Raw genomic sequence first — 11,537 nt, 5'->3', positions numbered from 1 at the left:
ACTTTACATGTCTCAACTTGTCTGGTACTCACCCCTACAAGGGAGTGACATGATAATATTAAGTTTTGGTAATTTCATTCCTCACATATATTATCTAGAAGCTGGTACTTGGTGCATCATTCAGTTTTTATAGGCTCTTATAGCCAACTATGTATAACAGAGAACTATTAAGTCCCATGTTTTTATTATTTATATTCTAATGATAACAATTACTCTTAATAAATTAATAAAAATTGATTATATTACTAATGATCTACTTAGGTGAATAAAAAATGAATGATGATTTATAGAGATGAATCAAGGAATTATATACATACACATTGAGTGATAAATTCATGAAGAATTAGTGCTTTAGAAGATTTTGCACAAGAATAAAGATAATTTTGGCAATATAACTTTTGCATACCCATCATATGCTCTTTCAGGCATAATGCCCTCAAGCAAATTGTAAGTGTTGAAGCTCCTCCTTTGCATACTCTAGTATACTCCAATTATATTGTTTGTTGCATAACTAAAGTGAGTTTAAAATCTATGCACTGACAGTGTAACCCTAAACCCTAAAAAAATTTACACTGTCAGTACATCATCCACATTAATTTATAATACTTTTATTTGAAAGTTAATAAAACATATGAATGATGGAGATTTTTACTGACAGTGTAAAAATCACTTACACTGTGTGAGGGTATATATATTAAATTCACCCACCATATTGTTTGTTTCATGTAAGTGTCTACATTAATTGAGATAAAATGAGCTAGATTTGTTAGATGCATGAACCCATGTTCATTGGGCTTAGGGCAGTCACCCCATTCCCTAATTTTTTAAATATTATTTATATGATATTTGTGTTTTTAAGTTCTTACATCATCATGTCTTACATTTAAAGTTAAATAGGTGTTTATGATATATATTTTCTGCTATTTACATGATATATATATATATATATATATATATATTCCCCCCTCCAAATTTTTTAATGTAATTTTAATGGCTAAAATTGATATGATATATTATTTATATGATGTACTTGTTCCCCCTTACACAATATTTCTGGTTCCATATTTTAGTGCATAATATTTTTTTTTGGTTTCTTAGGTATTCCACTTTGTTATTAGAGAAGAACCAATTTCTTTAATGTATTCAAGCTTCTTATCCCCACCACTATTTTCTCAATGGACCAAACTGTGATTTTTTTTGGAGTGGAAGTATGCCTATACCACTATGCCACCACCTATATACTAATTGCATGGAGGTTTAAGATATATGCATACAGGTTTAAGATATTTTTTAAGTTATAGTAAATTATTAACTTTCACAACGATTTATAATAAAGTTGCATGCTACTTTTCAACCGAGATTCTGGAAGGAAAGTCTTAATTGAGTAACAAACAAGAAAAGTTGATCACAATAAGTCATTCATGTTAGATTAACCACAACAAAAGGATACATAAAAGTTAAAGTAGTTAAATGAAAGTCAAATTACTTTCTATTCAATCAAACTGACCATTAGCTTTAAATGCTTTTTGTTTTTTATTTTATGGTATACTTTATCAGTTTTTCAAGATGATTACTGAATCACTGATCATGCAATAATATTTCCTGTTAAGTTTTTAATTCTTACATTAATATTGGGCAAGGAGGGACCCTAAATTTTGTGCCCTTATCATTCTTTTATCCACTGTCAAGATGGTGCAATAAGTTGGATCACCACCAATACTTAAGAGTCCAATACTATTTTATGATATGTGATAACAATAAAAATCCAATAATCCTTATTTTAACTTATTTTTTAATAAAATAAATCATAATTATTTCTTCTTGTAATCCAGTATTGGATGCAGTACTAGAGAAAAAATTAGGGACGTTCAATATAACCATATCACATGTTGTTAATTGAGCATTTAACTTTAATTTGCATAAACTTAAGGATATTGCTAATTTGTATTGCCCTTAAAATGGAAGAGTTCCTGTTAAACTTGAAATTTGAGACAACATAAAAATATAGGAAGATTATGGGCAGAAAGTGAGAAGAAAAAATAAAAATTTATATTAAAAAAGTGATAATTTTACATATTGTTAAGTATTTGACTTAGTTTTATGAAGATTAAACTCTTTTAATATTATTTAAATAATACTCTTATAACATTTCTTAACACGATCCTCAAGTTTATTCTAAAAGTTGCTGCTTTCCATCATGAAAATCTTAAAATACAAATCATACTCATGACTAATGATGACAGTGATGGTGAACCATGATGGCCAGACTCAATGGGAATTATATTTAATAAGGAAAATTTTATAAAATTCAACCGTTAAACCTTTGATGAAGCCATCAACATGTATCATTCAAAACCATCCTTATATAGCGTCATCCTTGAACTATTACCCTCAAATAAATTAGCCAGAAAATCATTAGAAGAAACCTCCACCAAAGTCACACATATATAAAGCCAAGACCTACTTAATTTGAAGAATATTCACATCATATTTACTTCATTAAATCACGTGAAGAGGGGTGTTTGAATTTTTTTGTTTTAGCTAACTATGTAGGAATAAGTGAGAGTACTCATAAGCAAGATAATTTTCTCTCTCGTAACATAAAGGTAGGATAACATGGGGTATATATATATATATATATATATATTATCATTTTCATGAAAATTTGTTTCTTCTTTATTAGTCACTTGAAGGCTAACCATGCGAAAACCTAAACTAAATTATAAATATATATGTATTTACTTATGGTTGTTGCAGCCTAACATATAAGTATCAATATATTTATGTACGGCTATCACAGTCTAAATATAAATATCAATTTATATTTACTCATTGGTTGTCACAACTTAACATATAATTATCAATATGTTTTATTCAGGGTTGTCGCAGCCTAACATATACGTATTTACTCATGGATATCACAACCTTACATATGGTTATCAATAGATATTTACACAGATGTTACAATCTAACATATACGAGATTTATTTTCATGTATTTATTTATGTATGATTGAATACTATTTTACATATTTAGGGAATATGATTTTAATTAATGAATCAATTCAATTACTCAATATATTTGATAAGTTTGTAAAGCCTTAGAGAATAAGGTCTTTTGAGATTTATTACTTTTGAAAATTTATAATGTCATTATAATTTTATATAAAGGTTTGATGCAACAAGGATGGTTGACATCTTCAAAAGAAAAATAATTAAAAATACTTTTATGAATTTGATTGTTGCTTTGTAAGCACGGAACAACGAGGAGGAGTCGCTATAAGACCCTTTGAGAATAATTTCTATGTGATTTTTGTTGGGATGAAATGTGTGGGAGAATCATGTTTATCAGTTATCACCTCAGCGATATGATTATTCTGATAGGTTCCTCAATGATTACCCTGGGTGGTGGGAGAGCATGAGAATCATTTGTACTCCCATCCACTATACATAAGAGAAACTCTATAGAGTAAAAAGATAAAAAAACACTTAAAACTTTAAGTGTGTTGACTTGGTGCATCGGAAGTAATTGTTGCACAATGTTGACCATAAACAATCAAATAAAGTGCATAAAATAAATAAAAGAGAAGAAACAAGATAATTTGATAATCAGATTCGGTCAATTGTACCTACATCTCCGGGACCATACCAAAATATTAGTATAGAACAAAGATTACAAGCCCTATCACATTCATGGGTCCAAATGCTCATTAAGTGTTTCTATTGTTTGCTTCTATCTAGTGCTTATATCTGGTGCACATAATAACAATGGTATTCTACTCTATTTTAATACTAGACAATGTAAGACTTCATATAATAACATATTTTAAATATCCCAACAACTAATTACCTAACTGTTTGTCATTTATCATATGTTTAAATTTACTTTGTTCTTGTACCAGTTTAAATTTTAGATTTCTTATAAATTGTTAAGAAAAATGTTTATGGGATCAGATATGTTTAATTATTTGTGGCAAAAGTGTTTGTGAAAATTCAATCTCCTTGAAGGTCATTAGTTTCTTTTCTTTTCCTACTAAGAATTATTCCCACCCCCTTATTTCGTGACATTCAAGATAACACAGGTAGTCCTTGAATTCATTTCAATACTTGATATCAAATCTAGAGATCGATATGTACCTTTATTCCTAACTTCAACAGCATGTAAAAGAGTCTGGACAATTTTGAAGATGGATCTTAGTATGGCTTTGTGTTATTACACTTCAAGGCTTTTAATGCTAATAAACTTGATAGTTACTTTCTAGTTGCACAAATGTGTTATGAGTATGATCCTAATAATATGAGTGTCTTCAATCCATTTTCTCCTAAGTTGTTCTTCAACTATATTGTGGTTACTTTTATTCTAAACGCTATTAAATTAGGGTGTTAAAGGGAGGATAGTGCCAAACCCCAAAAAAATTAATTCCTACCCCACATAATATAAAAAAAACACATTTGGATAAAGGAGTATCCCTGTTATGACACAATGCTTGCCTGTTTCAAGAAACAATCTTCTCAAGTTTGGGGACAAATATGATATTGGGACAAGTTTTGCCGTATCAGCATACACATACATATTCAAAAAACAAAAAAATAAGAACAAATCTAATGACATCTTTAACTAAATGTTGGGAAATGTTAACAAGTTCCTTACAACATTATTTAAGAAGAAAAAAGTGAAAGTCTGTCTTGAAAAATAAAGTTTCAACTTATTAATTGCTAGACTTTAAGCTTAGTTTAGTTGAATAGAGAAGGAGAGGAAAGAAGTTGAGAGGAGAGAATTTGTAGAGAAACTGAATTTGTCCCTCATTTTGTTAAGAAGAGAGTAAGGGAGGAGAGAAATAAAAAAAACATATGAAACCTACCAAAACTCTTTCTCTCCTATGTGAAGAGAAAATGAGAGAAAATATAAAATGACAAAATCTACCCATTTAACCACTCTATATTGTATTATTAATTATTTTTACTCACATTTTTCCACCATTATCTTTGTTTTATTTTTTTTACATCATAAATATTGTTTAAATATCGTAATATAATTTTTACAATAAATGTTAAAGTTATAATTCATAAATTTTAATTAGTAATAAAATATTTTTCATTTTTTTTATTGTATAGATATTTTTATCATTTAAGAATTTATATATGCAATTTATCTTCTCTTTCTCACATACCAAACAATTTAATAATCTAAAATATTTCTCACAATTTTCTTTCTCACCTATATGTTTCTCCCTTCTTTCTCTTCTCATTTTCTACTCTTCAACTAACAAAGAATTTTCTACTTTGGTGGACAAGATCATATAATGTGTCTTATCCTATTGTAATCCAGAGTTTGGTAAGCCATCGTGATAAGAAGAATTATCATATAGGCTTATCCTTTCCTATTAACCTAATCTATTTTTTATTCTATGTGGTGGAGAACATGATTGGAAATGGGCATGATATAACGTGATAGTATTTTCTCTTTACCATCACATTTGAACATCATTACTACTACTACTTTAACTTCATTAGTATCTCACTCTTAATTTTAACATGTCCTTATCCCTTCATATCAACCAAGTAAGCCTTAAATTTCCAGTATCTAATTTTTTCTTTTAAATTTCTTAAGCAATACCCATATAATTATGGTTAACATAACTCTTATAAGTGAACATTGCTCTATTGCCCTATGTAAAACAAATATCAATATATAAATGAAAAGGAAAACCAACTTCAATATATAGGAAAATTTACACGACTAGTGTATTTTGATTTCTTTATTTTAGTTCTGGTGTAATTTTTTAAAATATTACCAAAGTAGTGCACTTTTCACTGAACTCATGGATAGTACGTACAAGACTTTTTTTCCTCTTAAAATCATGGTCATCATCCATAATTTCACTTTTTCTCTCTCCTAAAGTTGTGGATGATATCCATAAGTTCACTTTTTCCATTTTCTCCCCCCTAAAGTTGTGGATGATATCCACAACTTCACGTTTTCTATTTTCTCTCCCCTAAAATCGTGGTTGTAAAACTTGAGTTGTGTGTTGTAGTGGATACTATCCATGAGTACTATATACCATAAACCCTATATATATGCCTCCCCACTAGAACCAGAAAACACACTACAATATTCTATTTTCCTTATTATTTTCTCATAATCTTCCCTCCTTCTTCCTAATCATTTGTTCGCCTTCTTTGCTTATCTCAAGGTAAACTATATTACTTAAGTACATGCATTATTATTATCGGGAAAATTACGGGGATAGTGTAGTTTGACTACACTATCCCAGCTTTGGTGCACCTTTTGAATTAATTACGGGATTGGGGTAGATTTTAGTGGATCTCGTGAACCCCATCCACGATTTCCCTGGAAAGTCGTGGACTACATCCACGATTTCCCTGCAACGTGTAGGTCCCTGTAAGTCGTGGACCACATGCACGACATTCATGGCAATGTCGTGGATAAGGTCCACGAGATCCATGCAATGTCGTGGACCACATACACGTTTTCCAAGCTCTATATATATTTCCCACCCCTGAGTGTAAAACCACACTGAAGGAAGAATTGAACTGTATAAAAAAATTGCATCATACCGGAATTGAAGAACTCTGCATATTTAAGGTAACTTCCAATTGTTTAATTTTTTTTATATCTTTTATTTTATATATAATTTTACGTGTTACATTTGTTTAAATGTAAATATGTTTGTTTTTTTTACTCTATGTTATATGTAGATGGCAATTATTAGAGATATTGTTAGTGATTTTAGTGATGATGATGACATTGAGTTATGTGGTGATGTTAATGAGGAGGACGACGATGTTGAGATTGGTAGTAGTGAAGCAGATGGTAACATAATGTATGTTGCTCCGTCATGTTTTTTTCGTGATACTTAATTCTCAGATTTAGTTATGTTGCTGGGATGTAATTTGAGTCTAAAGAAGCAACAGTAGATGCAACTAAACAATTTCATATTCATAACTCATTTGACTATATTATTAAAGAGTCTAGGCCATATAGATATGTTTGTCATTGCAAATATTTTGGTGCAGTATGTGAATGATGAGTTCGTGCATCTTTAAGTGTAAAACGTGGTTTTTGGGAAACAAAAAATAATAATGGAAATATACTTCTATGTCCACTGTTGTTTCCCAAGACCACTCAAAACTAAACTCTTCATTTATTTCAAATTATATTATTAATTTGGTATCTGAAGATCTTGGTATACCTGTAACACCCCAACCTTGATATGCGACCTCTTATACCTATGAATATACAGAGCGTGTCACCCATTAAGCTTAAATACCCCGTACAATATTTTATTCCCCTCCAAGGGGAGCCTTCCGCGACTCGAACCCGTGACCTCGGGGATAAATAATCAATATACCATTGAGTCGCTACCATTAAGCTAGGGTGTTACGACATGTGCCTTTTTTTGTGGTGGTACGACACCAATGGATCAATCCAAAATACACAAAAAATAAATTACAACAGCAAGGTATTATAAGCACAATAATGCTTGAAATATTACAAGTAAAAGACCTAAAGACTAACCCACTCACAATTCACTCAAGCCATCAAGAACATGAGTTAATCAAAAACAATAATCAATTATATCTATCTAACAATCTTTACAAATAATGCATGAACATGTGAGCAAGATAAGGATGAGCATAAGAATGTGAAAAACATTATGCAAATCAAAACTCAATTAAGCATGGTAACTCTCTTTCTCACACATGCAACTCTCTTGCAAAAACAGAATGCAAAACGAAATATGCTCTCTAAAACAATCCTATACAATGGAATGCAATGCTAAAATTTTCTGGAAGTGGCCTCAATTTATATCCTAGTCTAGATATGACCAATGAGCTCTAGCATGTTGATTGTTGAGTCATCTTCAAGCTTTAATAGAACTTTGTCTTCATTAAAACATAGGCAAAGCATTTCTAGTGCTATCCTGGACACTTTGCACTTTCAATCTCCCTTTTTTTGATGATGACAAATACCACATCAAAATAGTTCGAAACGTTTGATGAATTAGCTTGACGATGATTTTGCATAATGGTTGTTAATGGTTGTTATTCAAAGTTTCAAAGTTGAAGTGCCTTTGCTCCCCCTTAGGTAAGAAATTATATTACGGAAGCTATATACAACAACCTTCAAAAGCTATTACAACCTGCAAAATACATTTAACACAACAAACAACCTTTCTCCCCTTTTTTACATTATAAAAAAGATATAAGTATTCAATTCTAGTCAAAAGTCAGATATAGTTATGATAGACTGTAATTAATCAATGAATTTTGGGCGAGTAATCAATCAACCAGCTATAAGAAGCTTGAACAAATGCACATTTATACATCATTTAATCGATTAACAACGTGACTTGATCAATTAAATGGACAACAAACAACAACAAAACAGATTTAAGGGCATGAAAGGCTATGTTTACTCAAATTAAGCATGGAATGATTAAGCATTTGACATATTTGAGCAGTTAGCAGCAAGCATAAGCATTCAATAATGATACATACACCATACATGATTAAGATCCATTAAACATAAAAGTATATTATTTGCAACATAATTACCATTCAAGCATGATAAAGATAATTTGAAATCATTTAAAGCATTGTCAAATTTGGAAGCAGTAATTCAGCAGAAGATAAGAGTTATTACAATCCATATGAAAGCAAAAGCATGAAATAAAAGATAAGTTCTCAAGAGGGAACAAGGAACCATAATGTCCATAAGCTAGGAAGGATAAAACTAAAGCTCTAAGGCCTCCTAACTACGGATGAGATGGAGGGTTTTTGTTGTCAGGAATCATCGAGCTACCACCACCCTTGATGAGGGTACTCAGCTTGTTGAACTCAGCACACAACCTTATGTTTTGTGAGTCAGCAGTTGTCTGAACAAAATTCCTCAATGATTGGTAATGGCTATCAATATAAGCATTATGACGCTCCTCAAAATTCTCAAGATCCGTATGATATGAGTCCTTCAAAGACTGAAAGTGAAGATCCATCCTGTTGTTGAGACGTTGTTCCATAGCATCCAAGTAGGCTTGTCCAAAAGCTGGTTCTTGTGATGCATGACCAGAAGACTCCCCCTGATTAGCAGCAAATAGCTCTTGAGTATCATCTTGATCATCCTCACCAAAGGGGTCAAGATTCACAGTTTTAAAGTTCTCTTGATATTGCCATGTGTTACAGTACTTATATATACTTATCTTATGAACCAGACTCTCATCAATCAAATGATCATTGTCAGAACAATCCACCACTATAATATCCAAGACATCAATATGCAGATAATCAATAATTCGTGAAATGAAGATATTATAAGGAAGCCACCTTGATTGTGAAGTGGAGACGTTGTACATGACCTTCAGAATCTCGTCAGGTCAGTTGATCATTATGTTCTCCTTTACAGCAAACATGAACCTCAAATCATTCACTATAGGTTGTGCATGGTTTGTGTTCCTATGAATCAGAATATAGGCAATCATATATGTAGGAGCCTATTATCTACGGATAGCGATCCAGCTTTGTTTAACTCACTCTGAACATATAACTAAGGTCTACGCAAACAAGACTTATACATTTCAGCAACATAGAAAGAGTTGTTGTTTGCCCAGCCACAGTCACTTAAACTAGCACCAGTACACAATAAACCACCCACGTTCATAAAAATGTCTTCATTAATCTCAAACAGTTTTCTAGCAATCATTGACCAATACTTTCCATCTTTGTATCTAAAGTTGGCATAATACTCCATAACTAGAGCAGGGTTGATATTACCTTGTAATTCCAAGAAGGGGACAACCCCTTGTGCTTGCAAACCATGCGGAAAGTCGAAGTTCTGTTCCGCTAACCAAGTCAAATTTTCAAACCGTATGTATGTTGGTTTCCTCCCCTGAAATTTGAGTAACCGGGTTTCTTAAAGAATCAGCAAATAGTACGGGTCCCCACGGTCCTGCCTTGCTTGTTGAGATGGCACGACTTTTAGGACACACGGTGGACGTTGAGCGGTTGTCTTGACTCTCTTAGCACGTCATCTCTCCATTGATATTGAAACTGAACCGTGATGAAAGTTTAATAGTATACAAAACGAAATATGCTCTCTAAAAAAATCCTATATAATGGAATGCAATGCTACAATTTTCTGGAAGTTGCCTCAATTTATACAAGGCAGTTTTTACAGTTGGATTCGTTGCAATCAGTTAAACGGTTAAAACAGAAATCAGTTATAATACAAAACAGACCTGTTATTCGATTAAGGCAACTCGTTAATTGATTAACCCGTGCAACAGAACTGAAACATAAACCAATTGTAACATAAACACTGATATAACAGCAAAAACAATTGAGTTAATCGATTAAGTCACCACGTTAATCGATTAACTAGCATATTAAGATACGTGGTTCAAAAGGTAAACTTCTCATATGTTATGCTTAACTCCTATACATGTTTTAGCAATTATATTATGCCAAATATGCATATATAACATGTATGATTAATGCATGAACATACAATTAACTAGATGATATGTCTCATGGATATGATATGACAATTATAATGGCTTGAGAGACTTGCACCTAGGTTCATCTCACTTACTACGACACACATCCCAGACTACTTAGAATAATGACTCTATTTATATCGTAGTCTAGATATGACCAATGAGCTCTAGGCATGTTGATTGTTGAGTCATCTTGAAGCTTTAATAGAACTTTGTCTTCATCAAAACATAGGCAAAGCATTGCTAGTGCTATCCTTGACACTTTGCACTTTCAGTTACAATACCAATCAAGGCACTTGTGAAAGAATTTGTAAGTCGTTTTGGGTATACCATAACTTATAGAAAAGTTTGGACTGCGAAGCAATTAGCAATGAGCATAATTTATGGTGACTGGGAGCGGTCATACAATGATTTACCATGTTGGATGAACGTTGTCCAGCACTTTGCCATAGATACAATTGTTCGTTATAAGGAAGAGAGAATGGTGTAGTGTGTTTTCTGATTCTAATGGGGAGTGATATATATAGTGTTTCTGGTATATAGTACTCGTGGATAGTATCCACTATAACACAAAACTCAAGTTTCACAACCACTATTTTAGGGGAGAGAGAATAGAAAAAATGAAGTTGTGGATATCATCCACAACTTTAGGGGATAGAAAATGGTAAAAGTGAAGTTGTGGATACCATCCACAACTTTAAGAGAGAAAAGGTGAAATTGTGGATGATGATCACGATTTTAAGAGGAAAAAAGGTCTTGTACATACTATCTACGAGTTTAGTGAAAAGTGCACTACTCTAGTAATATTTTAAAAAGTTACACCATAACCGTCATAAACAAGTTAAAATACACTAATTTTGTAAATTTCCCCAATATATACTCAAGAAATATTTCTTAAACTTTTTATTAAATATTTACTAAAACATAATTAAATATCAAAATATTTTGAAAATTACTAAAGTCAACCATTTCTTATTTAATAAATATTATGAAATATCTAATTGGAGTTTATGTACTAAAAATA

This window comes from Lupinus angustifolius, chromosome LG03 (assembly GCF_001865875.1).
Source record: "Lupinus angustifolius cultivar Tanjil chromosome LG03, LupAngTanjil_v1.0, whole genome shotgun sequence".
In the NCBI taxonomy this organism is placed as follows: Eukaryota; Viridiplantae; Streptophyta; class Magnoliopsida; order Fabales; family Fabaceae; genus Lupinus; species Lupinus angustifolius.
Note: the sequence above shows the minus strand (reverse complement) of the source record.